The 17,344-nt window shown below is 41.8% G+C and overlaps 1 protein-coding gene across 4 annotated transcripts in view; it reads left to right on the forward strand.

Annotated features, from left to right (window-relative positions):
* The first annotated feature begins 8,285 nt into the window (after nucleotides 1-8,285).
* The window catches only part of PRKCQ (protein kinase C theta), a 122,058-nt gene continuing 112,999 nt past the window's right edge, over nucleotides 8,286-17,344 (forward strand). Inside the window, exon 1 of one of the 4 annotated variants that reach the window (XM_037065982.1) lies at nucleotides 8,286-8,370. The gene's annotated coding sequence lies outside the window, so the exon portion shown is untranslated. The remainder of the gene's footprint in view (nucleotides 8,371-17,344) is intronic. The other 3 variants (XM_037065984.1, XM_037065986.1, XM_037065983.1) reach the window with 3 other exon arrangements.

A 17,344-nucleotide genomic window follows, 5' to 3' on the forward strand; every position in this document is an offset into this window, starting at 1 on the left:
AACAGTGAGGTTTGCTCATGCACTAGCAACCCTTTGCTCACTTTTATTGCCACATCAGGTCCATGATTGATGGACCACAATTTAACCCTGCACCTACAGTGGACGGACACTCAGGCTATTTCCAGTGTGGGGTGCTTATGAGGACGTGGCGTGTGTCTTTTAGTGAATGCACATATATGTGCCTGTGGGTTAGGTACTCACAGAATGCCTGGCTCACAGGGTACTCACATGCTCAGCTTTAGTAAATATTGCCAATCATTTTCCCAAAGTCATACTGATTTGCGTGAGAATTCCACTTTCTCCACATCTTCCCCATAATATGCATAATGGACTCACTATGTCCAGGGAGTTACATAGAAGATCATGGAATTTGGGGAATTTTCTTTCTAAATTAAGAATTAAAAGGAAAATTTTAGAAACATAGAACTCTCCATTCTATTCTAATAAAGTTGCAAGGTAAAGAGAAAGTGTGAATCTGCAAAAAGTAGGTACATACACATAGAATAGTTTTTTAAATTTTTCTTTGAAGTGCTTTGCCACTGTGGAACATGTAAAGGTCGTAATAACCTCAAGAACCTATGTTTAAAGATGTTTGGTTGACTTATTGTTTGGTTTCTTTAGCTCTGGTTCTGCTGCTTTCCTAGGAAAAATGAAAGTGTGGCAATGAAGTTACGGCCCCTTGCTGGTTCTACCCAGAAGCCTTTTAAGTTCTAAGTTCTGAAGGCTTTTTAAGCTCCCCAGGCAGGGCAGCTCACATGATGTCAAGGTTCTCAATCAACAGCTTTGTGTTCTCCTGCTTGGAGATAAACTTTCTGGGTGTGATTAAAACGTAATCCACAGTTCAGCAGCCCTCCCAAATTCCTGTAACACCCAAACCAGTTCACAGAAGCTGACAAGTCAGTATCAATTGCTTTAGTCTTAACGCAGGCTTTTCTCCTGTTGTAAAAAGTCTGTGATCCAATTAGTGGGACTTGGTGGCAAGTCTTTCACTGCAATGGGGAAACTGCTTACAACCAGTTACATCTGAAGAAAAAAAAAATGAAGCCACTCTGTGGGGGTGCAAGGGCAGATTTAAACAGTACTCATTTTTAAGGGTTTTGTGTGTGTGTGTAGAAGTAATTTTTATCCTTTAGTGAAAAAGCAAAGTAGCTAGTTCTATTTAGAACAATCAGAGCAGTCCACAAATCATATCTGTGATTCCTTAAAAAATTAAAGCATCAGCAAGTCAAGTAAAAATCAAATATTTTTTTAAAAAAATAAATGATGCTGTGGACTATAAAGTATGAATTGAGTGACTAGGTGACTTCAGCCTCAGTCTCCAGATGTGTGCTCTTGCCACGACTAGGGTTTGACAGCAAAGTGTCAACAGNAAGTAATTTTTATCCTTTAGTGAAAAAGCAAAGTAGCTAGTTCTATTTAGAACAATCAGAGCAGTCCACAAATCATATCTGTGATTCCTTAAAAAATTAAAGCATCAGCAAGTCAAGTAAAAATCAAATATTTTTTAAAAAAAATAAATGATGCTGTGGACTATAAAGTATGAATTCAGTGACTAGGTGACTTCAGCCTCAGTCTCCAGATGTGTGCTCTTGCCACGACTAGGGTTTGACAGCAAAGTGTCAACAGCGGCCTCTGCACTTTGAGATTACGAGAGATTAAAACTCTTTTTATATCCTTTTATGTTTTTCAAATTTTCTATGATGGCTACTCATTACTTTACAGTCAGGCAACAAGTAAGCATTTATTTTTAAAATAAAATAATTGTAAAAATAATGTATAGATCAAAGAATGTAAGGAAATACACCAAATGTTGCTTGTCTTTGGGTTGTGGAGTTACGGATTGTCTTTCTCCGCCTTTCACTTTAATTTCTAGATGTGTAAGTGCGTGTGTGTGGAAGCCTGGATGCCACCCACCTGAGTTCTGGCTCTGGCTCCCCACTCACTTGCTATGTGATCTTCTCCAAGTTACTTACCCTCTCTTTACTTATCCACGTTGTTATCTGTAAAGCGTGAATAACACCACCCATATCACAGGATGGTTATGAGGTTGAATAAGAACATAAAAGAACATGATACAAGTGTTTCATGAAGGGCAGCTGGTCATTCCAAACACAGCATTCTCTTCTTAAGCTTTATAGAGATCAAAGCACTTTAGAGGTTTTATCTGTTCAGTCTTCCCTATGAAACTGTCAAGATGTAATAGGAACATGTCCTCTTTTATTAACTTTAAAATAAACACTTAGAGGAAAAGATCTGTGAAACAATGCGTGACACTTGTAATCTACTTAGAAAAATGAGCATACCTTCCAATTTCAAATATACCAGATATCTTTGATTTTTTGAGCATGCCACCTCCATCATGTTCCAATATGAGGTGTAAAAAGATGAACTTGCTTGTTTTTCATTGCTGTTAATGTTGCATAAATGTACAAATATATAAACTATGATTACTCAAATGTTACATATTTTTCTTTAATCATCAGAGTACATTTTATTTATGCACTGGACAATTCAAGTGTGTGTGTGGGCATGCAAACGTGTAAGATGTAGATAAAACATCTGGTCTCCAAGTGACATGCTGAATCCCAAATACAGAGCTCCACTTCTTTTGTTTGTGACTCTGCCTAGTGACAGCAAGAAAAAAGAAAACATCAAAAACATCAGCTTGAATCTGCTTACAACATATACGCTAATATAAGTCTAAAGAAATAACCAGTCTTAAGGGGTGCCATTTGGAGCTAAAAATAAACGTTTCAGGAATAAGATGTTTGGGTTGAGGGATAAAACCTGACCACCCACCAGAGTACACAACGGCCGAATATGGCCAACCCAGCCTCATTAAGCCACTGTTCTAGCCACTGAGGAAAAAAAATCCCTTCTATTTTCGTTCCACAATTTTTTTTTTTTACTTTAAAGGGAATGGCGGATGCTATGGTGCCGCAGGAGAGCTGTGCACAAACAAGAGAGCGACGATTTTCATCGTCTTCCTGCACCATCGGTGCACGGCTTCCTTGCGAGGATCTGAGGTTTTCATACCAGTGAGTACATAAAATTAGCAATGAGTACAACTAGAAGAAACTTATGTTACATTCCTCATTACTGGCAGTTAGAACTTTCTTTCAGTGAACATTTATCCTTAAAGTTTTATAGCTGGAAGAACACCCCATGTAGTCCAACATACTTCGGTAAAATGAAAAAAATCCCTTCCTTCCTCCAATTGTGTGTGTGTGTGTGTGTGTGTGTGTGTGAATGGCAGAATAAAGCCACAAAGAGTATATGGTGGAAGGGCATGGGCTGAAGGAGAAGGGAGTAATGAGAAGCAGGCATGGCATTTGTGTTTTCATAAACAAGATTGAGATATATATTAGTTTACCCCAACATAATGCACCTTCACTGGTAGATTTTCAAATCCACCAGCAATTGCGTCGTCATATTATAGAACTGCAAATACCAAATTTATAAATATGACAGGGTTTATCTTGATTTCTTCCTCCTGGATTCACAGATAAAATCTCAGATTTATTAATCCTTCCTGAGGAGGATTTCTCATCAAAATGTTCAGTCTCTCGAACTCAGGTTGCTCTTGCCTTTGCAGTGGTAGAAGAGACTCACTAAAAAGCGATCTGTGTAAATCACTCTATCTTACCAATAGCCCTTCGATTTCAAACAAGATTTTATATCCAGTGGATCCATACTCATTGGCATCACTGAACTCACCGAATTCGGCATTCTATCTGCGGATCCTTAGAAATACCAGGCCTCCCTCTTTGGGTCTGACTTTATCTACCCTTAAAACGTACAAACATACCACAAGTTTGTGTTAACTTGTATCTATGTTAAAACAACTTTGAAAATGTTATTCACTATCTGATTCAGGTACTTAATGTTATAATTAGTGTCTCTTTATTGACAGTGATGACTTAAAAAATAATTAACATCTTCAGGATTACAGAAGCCACAAAGCAACAATATTATGTTTTGATAACTCTCTTATCTTTTAAAAAATAATAAAAGTAACACTTCCAATTTTACTGTTTAATAAATGTAATAACAAGTGATACTAGGAAAAAATGATCTACTCTAAGTGTCCTGCACCATTAAAGATTAAATTTTATTTCCTATTTTTGTATTAGTGAGTGAATGTTCTGATACATCATAACTTACAAATTGGACATCTATAAATGTGTTAACTCAGAATACCTTATTAATCAGGCCATTCACAAGCATACAACTGTTTCACAGTTTCAAAAGTCAGACTATAATTTCAGCTCTTGTCTTTTTTCTGAGAGTACGATGACAGAAGTGGTGGGTTTGGGGGTCCGCAGACCAGGCGTGAAGCCACACCCGCAACTCACTGGTTTGATGATCCTGGCAAAGTCATTTGTTTGACCTCTACTACTCAGCTACTGCATTTACTGAGCGAAGAGGATATCACCTGTCTCAAGGATTTGTTTTTCTCAAGAATTAAATGAGACAATTGAAGTAAAGTGTTTAACCCTGTGCCCTGACACGCATCCTAAATACACAATAAATACAGCTAGTATCAGTTTCAGTCATTGCCTCTCTCTTAAATAAAGACACAGTATTTACCTCCCTTACCTCATCTAGATTTTTAAATGAGCTTAATGTTACTAAGCATGTATAATAACCATGGAACTTTAAAAAATATCGCATGATGACCATTGTTCCTTTTTCCCCTCGGGGTGAGATTTGCATTCACCTTTACCACTCCCCTTCCTGGTTTGCTCGAGTGGACCTCTTCTTATCAATAGTAATCGAGGTTTATTTACACCCTAAGGGGAAGGCCAATTTCTGCTTCAAGTTTAGAGCTCTCTCCTGGCAATAACAATTTCTAGCTTTTAATTATGCTTTCCCTCCCCGCCCCCATCAAAGTCTAAATTGGATCGAAGAGGGAAAAAATCCCCTTTCCCTTATCCAAGCTTCGGATTTGAAATACCTGGGTTTTGTCTGCCCTGTCACTCTGACCCCATAGCTCCTAGAACAATTTTGACCATTTCTGAATAATTTTATACTAGATCCCACATGTTTCTTGGGTCTGTGTTTCAGTAGATCAATGCTGATTCTTCTGAGGATTTAGGTGGCCCACTTTAAAAACAATCTCTGCCAGGCTTTTGGAAAAGTGGGCAGCCAGAGAGCCAGACTCCTCACAAAATAGTCCGATCTGATGTTCTCCAAGGGGTGACTCTGCAGAGTGAAGTGTCCTCTTGTATTCCTTAATCCAGCCCTTAAATGAGCTGTTTGCCATGTCCTACTTCTCCCCCAACACCGTCTTTCTTCACACTGAGGCTCATGATATAGAACATTTTCTTTTTAATTTCTGTCCTAAATGCTTCACGAAAGGTCAGTCCACAGACGGAGGCAGGAGGTGATCTCTTTGGGAGCTAGAGCATAATCATCAACTAGGTCCAAAGTAAAAGCCAAGTGGTGTCCCAGGCTCCCTTTTGCAAATTCCAAGTTGAAGGAAGATGGATTGCGGTATCTCCTGGGATCAGATTCCTGGGAGTCACTTACTCCTCAGCTCTGGATCCACAGCAGGAATCATGTCTTCCCCACCGCGGTGAACTGACGCAGCTGCCCCACGGTCTGCGCTCAGACGATTCCAGGAAACTATGGGGCAGAAACTGAAGGAGGAAAAGAAGCACCCGCTGAAGGTGCGGGCGAGTTTAACGTAATGAGTAGAACCTCACCACCCACAAGCAGTGCCCTCCAGGAAATGCCATTTTCTCTTCCAGGAAACAAAGGTGTGGAGAACTTCTGAGCCTCAGCCCTGCTTGTAAGCAACGAGACAATGCCCTGTAGCCTCGGCAAGGAGAAGGCTGGCCAGACAGGATGCTGGGGCCAAACAGGTCCAGAGGTAACCCTAACACCTAGCATGCATCAAGAACCAATTTGGGTTTTTCCTTTGAGATGGGATTCGAGAAAAAACCTTTGTAGATATATGATGGATATTGCTTGAAAAGATCCCGTCTTCAGATCAATGGGTTTCCAATTACAGAACTATGTGGTTATAAAATACTAGAGTAACATGGTCTCCAGGACCAGCTAACACAAAGAGAGAGAAGCAGACAGCAAAGGGCACGGCTGTGGAATGAATGGATGAGGTGCTGAACAGCGGCTTGCGAGGCTACCTCACACTGGCCCGAGTTGAATCCTACCTCTGGGACAGATCAGTTGTGGCATCTGAAGCAAGCTGCACAATCCTTCTAAGCCTCATTATTCTCATCTCTAAAACAGAGATGACGATGATGATGATGTAACATCTACCTCATAAGGTTGTTATGAGGATTAATTTAATAGTGCACCAAAAGTGCTCATCACAATGACTGGTACACAGGTACTCAATACATAATCAGCATCATTTGAAACTTTTAAAAAAGCCACTGACTAGTACTGACTAACTTAAAAGGACATGTGAATTTCCCTTGAGCCTCTATGTACTGAGCCTCCTTCTCAAATAGTCAATGAAAACCCCTGCAATGGGGAATGAGTGGGTTTACTATGTCGTAGGCTACAGGTGGAAAACACAAGGCCCAAGGGTCAAATCCAGCCCTCCACTTTGTTTTATCCAGCCCAGCACCTTGTTTCTACCCTGCGACAGCACCGAGCTCCTTGTCCCAAATTAAGGAGTAGTTACATTTATACAGTCCTACAATTACATTCGGTCCTTAGAAGGCTACTGCAAGGCTGACGTGACCACCAAGGGACAATGAGTTTGACCCCCCTGGCTAGGCACTACAGCCATTGGCAGGGCTGCCATCTCTTCTCCATGTGGTAGGCTCTCTGTAAAGACAGCTGGAGAAGAGCGGGGAGGAAGGCATCTTGAACTAGGAGGTTCCTCTTTTGCAGTCTGCAGAGAGGAGCTGATGGCTTTGTCGGATGGTCATTGATCCAGCTCTGCCAGCTTGCTCCCAGCCATAAACGTTTTGCCACCAAATTTCAGTAGCGAATATACAGCGAGCTCCTACTACACACCAGGTCCTGGTGCTGTCAGGGTGAGCGAGCATATCTGAGGCCCCATCCACCCTTGAAGCTCTGGCTAGAATCTTCCAAGAGATGGCAGCATCTCTGTTGGGTGATCCTGGTGATCAGTTCAACATAGTCAGTTAGATATTAACAATAAGGGGAGAGGACTAATATTAATGAAATACATTTTTATCCTTAAAAGGTGTGTGTTCATTTTTCTGAGGTCATAGAGATTAAGGAATAGGCGCCATATCTGGCTTCCCAGCACAGGCAGCAGTGTGAATTAATCAAGTCGCCAAACCCCTCTGGGCCTGGGTTTTTCATCTTTAAATTAAAAGTTTGAAACTGGCTGCACTCTGTCCTTCCACAATCAGAAGCCTCCTGATCCAAGGCTTAGCTTTTTTTCCCCTTTTCTCTCTCTCTCTCTTAGAAATACTTTTTAAAAGGATTTCTGTTTTATTTCTCAGATTAATCTGGTCTTAGTTTGTTAAAGCAACAAAAGCCTTAACAAAGCACATTTTAATCATTTAATGTCATAATTGAGAGGGAATAAATAGCTCTATAATAGTTTGTAACCACACATACAATTTCTAATTTGAATTAAAAAAAAAAGAGTTGTGTAAGTATAGGAAAACCCATTCCACTTATCCTCACCACAGTCATCATCGGTATCACTAAGGCACGAAAGTCTTAAAATGACATTGCAACTTCAAGGGATGTCAGGTTGAGAGAAGGCACCTTTGGACATTATAAATAAAACAACAGTGTGCAGATAGAAAATCAAAGTCCTAGGTCAGACACAACCTAGGAAAGATGACCCAAGGTACAGAATTGTACACAAACCTCCTCAAGCAAGTAATTGTAAAACCACAATGTTCCCAAGTCCTCTCTAGAGTAAAAACAGACAAAGCAGATGGAGTTCTTTTCACCGGGCGACCTTGATCTTTCCCACTAAAGGATTATTTTCGCTTTTCAGTTTGGCTATCGCCCTCCTCCCCACCCCGCCCTTTTCTCGCACTCAGCCTGCGGCGGTGCTCAGCGGCCCTACCTTGGCCCTCCCAGAGCATCGCACCCCAAGGGTGTCCCATCCCCGTCCCCGGCTCGGCGCAGTGAGGAAGTGAGGCCGTGAGGCCAGAAGCACCGGTGCGGAGCGAGGCTGGAGGGAGGGGCGAGCAGAGCGGGAGGAGAGGAGGCGCAGGCAGTGGTGTACTGTGGGCGCTGGTTCCTGGGCGGGAGGGCGTCCAGGCCGCTCCAGTGGTCCAGGCGCGGGGTGACGAGCGCCCCCTGGCAGACTTCGCCTGCGGGCGCACCCACCGCCCGGGTCCCGCCAGTGCTCGCGCCACCGCGAACAACAGCCGAGCTGGGAACCGGCAGCCCATCCAGCAGGTAGGTCCCTGCGTGCGGCTCATCGCCGGCTGCGGAGGCAAGGGGGTCTGTCTGCGCGAGTCCAAGACCGAGGTCCACCGGGATGGTCGACTCAGCTCCCGCAGTGACATGTTCCAGGAAGGGGGGAGCAGGGTGACAGAGAAATCGAAGAGAGACACGAGTGCAGCAAACTTTGGGTCACTTGTTTCTCGGGGTTTCTTGCGTGCGCGTTGCACAGGATGCTGCGGACCTTGGCCACCAGGAGGCCACTGGGGCTGGGGGCGCCTCTTCCGTCTTTCTTACTTGTTTTTTTAACTCACCTGAACTAAGGAAAGTAGGAGGGAGGAAGGGAAGAAGGTGGAAAGTTTTATATTCTTGGCAAATATTTGAAGGAAAGACGTTTGATACGGATACCAACCTGTCACAGAGAACTTGTTTTCTTGGAATGTATTTGCTAGAGCAGCAGGAAGGGCTACCAACACTTGGTTCCAAAGGAACCAAGTTCCTTTTCAAGGGCCTGGCGTAGGGTGAGGTGGGTTTCTGAGAGATCTAAAAACAAAAACAAAAACAAAAAACCCTCTGGTGCTTAATCCTGTAACACTGAGAGACAGTTGTTTGTTTTCAGCTTTGAGGGTCACATGTATAGAAAGTAGAGTCAAATGTTTTTATTTTACCGGATTTTTAAGAGCCCTGAGTATCAGCATGAGATGGACTCTTTACGCTAAAGGCGAGGGCACTCCCATGGGCATGAATAGAGACCCAAAGGCTGGCTTAGCTGGGAGATTCTGGTTGTTTCTGCAAGGTGAGAGTCGCTGAGCTGCCTTGTCCTTGGGGGTTCTCCTGCTCAAAGTTGGTAACAAAAGATGACTCAGTAACAGCACGGGAGAAGGAGGGGTGGGGACATGGAGAAAAGAAGGAGCACTCACCGCTCCTCCCTATTCAGTGGTGAGAGCCACCATCCCTGGGGAGTGTGAGGGTCCTGCGAGGGCCAGGGCCCTTTTTGGACATGAATCTGACTGCTCGACTGGGTGTTGCCCGCCTCACATTGCTTTCTAGAGCTGTGACCACCACGGATCCTTTCCTGACCGGGATGTTTCACAGACAAGCCCTATTTACGAGGTCCTGGGTGCCCCCACTCCCAGCACACACCCTGACCTTGTGAATCACTGTGCTCATTTTCCCCCTGACTTATCTTTGGCAACTCATAAAATGGCAGGCTTACCCGCAGATGCTCAGTGTCTTTTAAAAATGCTGGGTCTCTGCAAAGGAGGGTGACATTTACTAATTTGGTTGCAAATTACTTTTGAAGTTTATGCACAGCTGTTTAAAATCCCTCCCAGATTAGGGCCATTGTTTGAAGCAGGTGTCTGCCTCAGAGTGATCTTGCTCTCTTTCCTCTGCTGATTGAATGTACATATATTTATTTTGTTTTGTTTAGTTCAAAAATATGAACATACGTATGCTTAAAAAATGCAGCCTTGGAAGAGCTTCTAAAACCCTCAAAGCCTCAGGTGTGAAACTCATCCAGCTTAATGATTAAATCTAAATTAAGTTTTGTTTTGTTTTGTTTTGTTTGTACTCGTCAACTTTTATTTCTGATTTCAAGAGCAACCTGTGCCACATCACTAGCCTTTGTTTCAGCCTCCTGTGATTTTTTTGGTAAACTTCCAGGGAGGAGTCTTGTCACTATCCTCCACTTTGTCATATTCACGTCCACCACTGTCTTGTACTATGGTGGCTCAGCCTGGCGAGGGGCTCCTAGGCCCTCTTCTCCACCTTCTTTCCCACAGCTCCTCCTCCCCACAACCTTTTGTTGAGTCTGCTTGGAAGATACAGGGGTTGCATACTGGAACTTTGACTCCTTTTGCTGATGTCTCTCTTCTCTTTCAGATGTGCAGGGACATTGCTCAATTATTCACAGCTCAGTCTTGCTTATAACCTCAGTGACCCCCTTCAACAGTAATATTTGATTTCTCGTGTTCATGGCAGGTACTGGAGACTCCCTTGAATTGCCTTTGTCTTTGGCCATTTCTATAAAGTCCTTCATTAAATTGTAGCATAGTCTCTCTCTTTTGTGGAAGAGATGGATTTTTTCCTATAATGAATTTGGTGTTTCATCTAAAATTTCCTGTGCATTGTTCCAGGGTTTTCTTTTGAGAGTGTGGGTTTACGGTACAAATCTGTGACTGGTGTTCAGAGTAAAGCTCCACAAATCTCCTTATAATGCAGCACTTGATGACAGGACGTTTGCCAGCCTTTAAACTAGGAGTTAGAATTAGTACTTTCTTTTTTTAATGCATTTCATGTTTTAGAGTTACCAATTATGTGTTTGGCCTTGCAACTATTGCTGATATATTCACCTAATGTGACTGCTAATAAGAGTATATTTGATTTCAGGTGATTTCCTTTTCATAGGGTTCAATCTTTTATTTCTTTATTCAAATAATTTCCACAAATAGTTTAAAATTAAAAGTTGTTATGTACTTGGCTGGTGTAGCTCAGTGAATTGAGCGCGGGCCTGCGAACCACACAATCGCGGTTCGATTCCCAGTCAGGGCACATGCCTGGATTGCAGACCCGTTCCTAGCAGGGGACACACAGGAGGCAACCATACATTGATATTTCTCTCCTTCTCTCCTTCTCTTCCCCTCTAAAGATTAATAAATAAAAATCTAAAATAAAATAAAAATTTAAGTTGTTATGTAATGGAAAACCCCAGGGAGCACAGATGGATCATGTGATTCCAGATTTGTGTGACTTTATTGCCCCAAGTCAAACCTGTCATTCGAAGTGGTGAAATCTGTGGTGATGACACACACAGCATTGAGCTCCTCCTTCCTGTTTGTGTCCATTACGACGAAACTTTAATCACCTCATTTGCAAGCAGCAATGCATCTCACTTTGCTTTTTCATATCTGTTCTAGCCGTTAAGGTAGAAATCGTGAAAAGCTCATAGAAAAACATGGTGTTGAGGCAGAAAGATACATTAGAAGGCATTTCTTTCAGGAACGGAGACATCTTTCTTCATTTTAATATGTCAGACATTTATACACAAATTCACATTTTTCCTGACATCTAAAAATATCCTTAGGGCAAAAGGAGAATCAGAGGTTTCAGGAATTAGGGATGGCTCATCCCAAGCCCAGAGCTGCAGACTTCTTCTCTGGGATTAAACCAGCAGCTATTTAAAGGCATTCATTTTGGCAGCACATACTTTGACAGGTTGGGAGAGGTGAACACTAACTTTCAATTAAGTTAATAATATTGATGATAATGATGGAGCCAACAAAAGCAACAAAACATAATTTTACTGAGTATTATTTATCATTTATGTGCTAGATATACTCCCAACTTTATTTATATTTGACGAACATTACTCCCTCATTTAATCTTTGCAAAGCTTTTACAGCAGATTTTTTAAAAAGATTTTATTTATTTACTTATTTTTAGAGAGAGGGGAAGGAAGGGAAAAGGAGAGGGAGAGAAACGTCAATGTGTGGTCGCCTCTCATGGGCCCCCTATTGAAGACTTGGTCTGCAACCCAGGCATATGGACCAGCAACCCTTTGGTTCACAGGCTGGCTCTCAATCCACACCAGCCAGGGCTGCAAAGCCTTTTTAACTTAGATGTTATTGCTGTCATCATCTTCCTCATTTTACAGATGAGGAAATTGAGGCTCAGGCAGGTTAAGTCACTTGTCCAGCTCTTATAGCTAATAAGTGATTGCATCAGGTTTATCTGACAACCAAGCACTTGCTCTAAACCACAGATAGCTGGAGAACTTACCAATTAACTGTTTTAAAATTGTGGTGAAGTAGACATAACATTTAAGTATACAGTTCATAGTCATTAAATACAAGGCGGGCCAAAATAAGTTTACAGCTGTCTGAATGGAAAATAGTACCACAAATAACAACGCGATAATAAACTGTTTCGTGTGCTCACAACTGTAAACCGGCTCTGCCCGCCCTGTACACGTTGCTGTCCCCCCAGCACCCCTGCCCAGCCACGCGAAACTGACACTGTTCCCACTAAACAGCAACTCCCAATCCCCACGGCCCCCAGGCTCTTCCAACCACCATTCTCCTTTCCGTCTCTATGAATTTGACTACTTTCGATACTTCATATAAGTGGAATCATACCCTGTTTGTCTTTCTGTGACTGGGTTATTTCAGTTAGCATAATATCTTCAAGGTTCCTCAAGGTTCATATTGTAGCATAAGTCATCATTTCCTTTCTTTTTAAGGCTGAATAATAACCCACTGTATAGATAGACCATATTTGGTTTATCCATTCATCTGTTGATGGACACGTGGGTTGCTTCCACATTTGGGCCATTGTGAATAATGCTGCTATGAACATCTGTGTGCAGATACCTCTTCACATCTTGTGTAAATTCTTTTGGCTGTATGTCCAGAAATGGACCTGCTGGATTAAGTGGTAATTCTATGTTTAATTTTTTGAGGAACCTCATGCTATTTTCCACAGCAGCTATACCATTGTACATGCCCACCAGCTGTGCACAAGGGTCTTGGTGTCATCCTTACTGACACTTGTTCTTTTCCATTTCTGTAATAGTGGCCATCCTAATGGATGTGACATGGTAACCAATGAACTCTTTACCAAATCATTTGATGCCTGATGTCAGGGGTCTCCAGGCTGATGATACTCCTGGATTCCTTGATTTTTTCTATCTCACCTTGTGCTTACATACCTTTCTCTAGTACAGCATCACTGGAGTAATTACTACTCAAGCATTCCCTGAAGGACTAAGAAAACCACCGGCAGGAGAGCTCCTAAAAGATAAACAAAAGGTCCCTCTAGTTACGGTGGCCCCTACCTACATGGTTTAGAAATGATTGGTTAAGAAGAAATAGTACTGATTGTACAGACCAGGGATGATTTAACCAGAAGTTGACAAAGATGAAAAGGGCCACTCCTTCCTCCCCCAAAACTTTCCCCATGCTGCTGGGAAAATACAAACACTGAGAGATGATGTGCTTTCCTTTCTAAAGCTGGGGTCCCCAGGACCAGAGCTGAACCCAACAGCCTACTCTTTTCAGTGTCTATGCAGGGACTGATGATATATAGGAATTCTGCAAATTCACGATGCTCTAATTCCATGATCTCCAGCCCCAGCCAGGCTCTCACACTTCCCAGGTCAGCCCTCTTGCTCCTTCTACAGCAGCTACTGCAGACCTTCTCACAGCACTTTGCCTTGCTGCCTGCTTCTCTGCAAATGGAAGTTCTCCAGATGAGAACCACGTGACCACCGCCTAACCATTGAGTAAATGATGACAGGGCTACAAATCCTAGCTTAGTCTGAGTCCACCTTCTCTTCTTTTACAGTAAAAAAAAAAGCCCCACTTCCTGTCTAATGTTCATCTTTCAGTGGTGCTCTGGAACCCATTTCTTCTACATTCTTGGGAATCTCTCTTGATTATCTCCTCTCTCACGTACCATATTTTGCCATGTATGATGAGCACCCGCGTTTTTGTGCACATTATACATGGATTATACTCCTTATTATACCCATGGTATGTAATCATTATACCCAGGTATAATGTGCATCCTTATTTGTCCCTCAAAAATTTGGTCAAAAAAGTTCATTTTACATGGCAAAGTATGATAGGTTTTCCTTTTCTCCCTCATTACTGGCCCCATCCTTACTGCATTAAACATGGGTAAATCCCTTCTTCCTTTAAAGAATAAGGCCATCTTTCTATGCCTCCCTCTAGCTGCTACTTCTTTCTCTCTTTTTGCCTCATCACAGTCAAACTCCTTGAATTTTCCTCTCCACCTGCTTCTCTGTCCTTTCACTCCAAATGTCTTGGCCACAAATAACTGGCTTTGCCTTTGGAGCCTCTAGGAAGCTATGGTTCTCACACCCTTTTTAGCTAATTCTTGCTAAATTCTGCTTCTCTCTTACTTGACATCCTGCAGCCCACTCGGTACTGAGCACACCTGCATTCTTGGAGAAATGTTTCCACTTGTTCTCCCTTCCTGTTCTCCTTCCTTCCTCTCTTCTCCTTTGCAAGTTCCTCGTCTCCTTTCTGTCCCCTGGTAGGTTAACATTCCTCAGTTTTTCTCACATCATGGCAACCTCATTCCTCATGGACCTCAACAGCCATGTCCTCGCTGACCATAACCAAAACATTACCTATCCAAAGTCCTACTTATCCTCTTCACTAGATAGTTGATGGGCACATCCAATAGTACGACATCCCAAACTGAACATATCACCTTCCTCTTCCATAAATTTGCCTTCTCATTTTCCCCAGTTCCTGGCACTGGCATGATCTGTTCTTGCATAACCAGAAATCTAAATATTCTTCCCTGAATGTCTCACCTCCAGGCTTATCCCAAACCAAGTTCTATTGGTTCTACCCACTGACTGTCTCCCTATTCCATCCACCCTTTTCCTGCCCCTACTGCCTCTGCTCTGTTTACAGGCCACCACTGCTTCTATTCTGGATCACTGCCAGAGCCGCCTAACTGCTCTCTGTTACTATGGATTGTTCTCCATGCTGCAGCTGAAAGGATCTTCCTAGATCTCAGACCTAAGCATGTCACTTCCTTGCTTTAAGTTCTCCAATGACCACCCAATACACTTGGAATGAAACCCAGACTCTGTAACATGAATTGGGAGGTTCTAGCTAATCTGCACTCCCCCGTCTTCTCCAGCCTCATCTCTCTAGCACCACGCACATCACGGTCCTCCAAGTCTGGCCTCTTTGGGGTCCTTAGCAGCTCCTTGCATCCCCTGCCCCATCAACTTTTGGCCCAACCTCTAAACTTCTCCTTCCTTTGGCTAATTCCTAAGATCATCAATCCCTAGCTTAGATGTCTTCCTCTGGAAAGCATTTCCTGGTCCTCTAAATTAGGATTTTGTTTCCTCCCATGTGTTCTTTTTTTTTTTAACTTTTTAAAATTTAATTCTTATTCAAGTACAGTTTTCTGTGTTATATTCCCAGCCCTGCCCCCCGAGTGCTCGCCACCTCCCTCCCATTTCCACCCCCCACCTTAGTTATTGTCCATGTGTCCTTTATACTTATTCATGTGAATCCCTCCCCTTTTCCCCTGTGATTCTCTCCCCTCTCCCCTCTGGACCCTGTCAGCCTGTTCCTTATTTCAGTGTCTTTGGTCATATTTTGCTTGCTTGTTTGTTTTGTTGTTTAGATTCCTGTTGATGGTGATATCATATGGTATTTGTCTTTCACTGCCTGGCTTATTTCGCTCAGCATAATGCTTTCCAGTTCTATCCATGATGTTGCAAACGGTAGGAGCTCCGTCTTCCTTTCTGCAGCATAGAATTCCATTGTGTAAATGTACCATAGCTTTTTGATCCAGTCATTTACCGATGTGTTCTTAAAGTACATATGAGACCATCTATTTAAAAGTGCCCAGCACCATGTGTGGCACATAGTAACCGGTCAGTAACTGTTAGCTACCTCTTACACTTAGAATATACTGCTATCATTTGTTTGCTTTTAGACTTCCCCAGTAGATTATAAACTTCATGAGAACAGAGACCACATTCTCCTTTATTCTCTGTTGAACCCCCAGCACCATAGCTGACATACAGTAGGGGCTCAACACGTATTAGTAGAGTAAATAAATAAGCTATAAATTTTAGAACCTGTAATATCTAAAGAACCGAATGCTATAGGAGAAAAGAATCCCAACTGAGTCACTTAAATGTCTGTACAAGTAGAACCATTATCATCCTGGGCAGTTTTTGCCTGTGGTTCTACCTAAAATTATCTAGATAAGCTCTACTAGAAAGTCAGAATTGAAGGAAATGGGAAACACTTTTAAATGCTAACATGCGACTTGCTACAAAGGAAAAACTCTTTCTCCCCCTGCCTATGGCATAATTCTCCCTCTATCATCCTTAATTTCTCACTTTATAAAGCTTACCATTATAAAGCCAGGAGTAAAAGGAAAAAAGACTAAGCTAAGAATGATCTTAATAAAAGATAATATTAAAATAATATTAAAGATAATATTAAAATAATTTGAAGTACCCTACAAGCAAAAAGATGAGGTAAAAGGTATACATTAAATGTAGATATATTGAGAAATTAATTATATACTTTTATTAAAATTAGTTATTTTAATAAAAAATATTAAAGTATAAAAGAGGTAAAAAAGTTTTAATGAAATGTCTAAAGACTTCAAGAACAAATTCTTTAGAACAAAACTATAATTATCTTAAAACTCGTTAAAGCATGTAAGAGTAGGAAAGGTAAAAAGTAGAAGACTAAATTCAAGAATTTGAATGATAAAAGCATGCCACAGTTAAAATAATTAAAAGCATTCAAGGACAAAGTGTTTTTAATATAGGAGTAATAAATTATTTATGGACTCACTTGAAGGTAGAATAACCAAAAATATGAAATGAAAGGGAGAAAAACATAGTCTTTTAAGGAAGATTAAAAATAAATTCCAGTAATAATAAAATAAAATGAACACAAGTATGGGATCCTAACAAGAAAACCAGAGCTAAAACAAGAGCTTGGATTTCTGGCTTGTACCACAAAAACCCACATAACCCAGTGGGATTTCAGAGAGTTTTCCGAGTGCACTTTACTTCATGAATGGCATTGTGTTTTGGAGGAAATGAACTGTGAGTTTCACTATGACCCGTCCTTCCAGGGGAGTGTCAACACAGGCCCAGGTAAGGGCCACCAAATCGTTATGCTCACCTTTGCCTGCAAATTATATCCTCTGCATTCCAGCCTCTGATAGGTTCTCCATCCAAAGCATCTGCTTTCGTTTAGCAAATAAGAAAACTAGGTGGCCCCCTAAATCCTAAGTACACTTGTCCCTTTGTTCATGAAGACCTTTTCTCAACCAGAGTCCCTTTTAGCAATTAGCTAAAAAGGTGTCCAAAAGGTGTCCTTTGTGTTATATGTGTTTCATGTAGCTTGTCATGTGATTACTTCCCTTTTTTTGCTTTTGTATGTGTCTGAGGACCTGGGGTTTCTCTCCA

This window comes from Sturnira hondurensis, unplaced genomic scaffold, assembly GCF_014824575.4.
Source record: "Sturnira hondurensis isolate 20B ecotype Veracruz unplaced genomic scaffold, ASM1482457v3 Scaffold0016284, whole genome shotgun sequence".
Lineage (NCBI taxonomy): Eukaryota > Metazoa > Chordata > Mammalia > Chiroptera > Phyllostomidae > Sturnira > Sturnira hondurensis.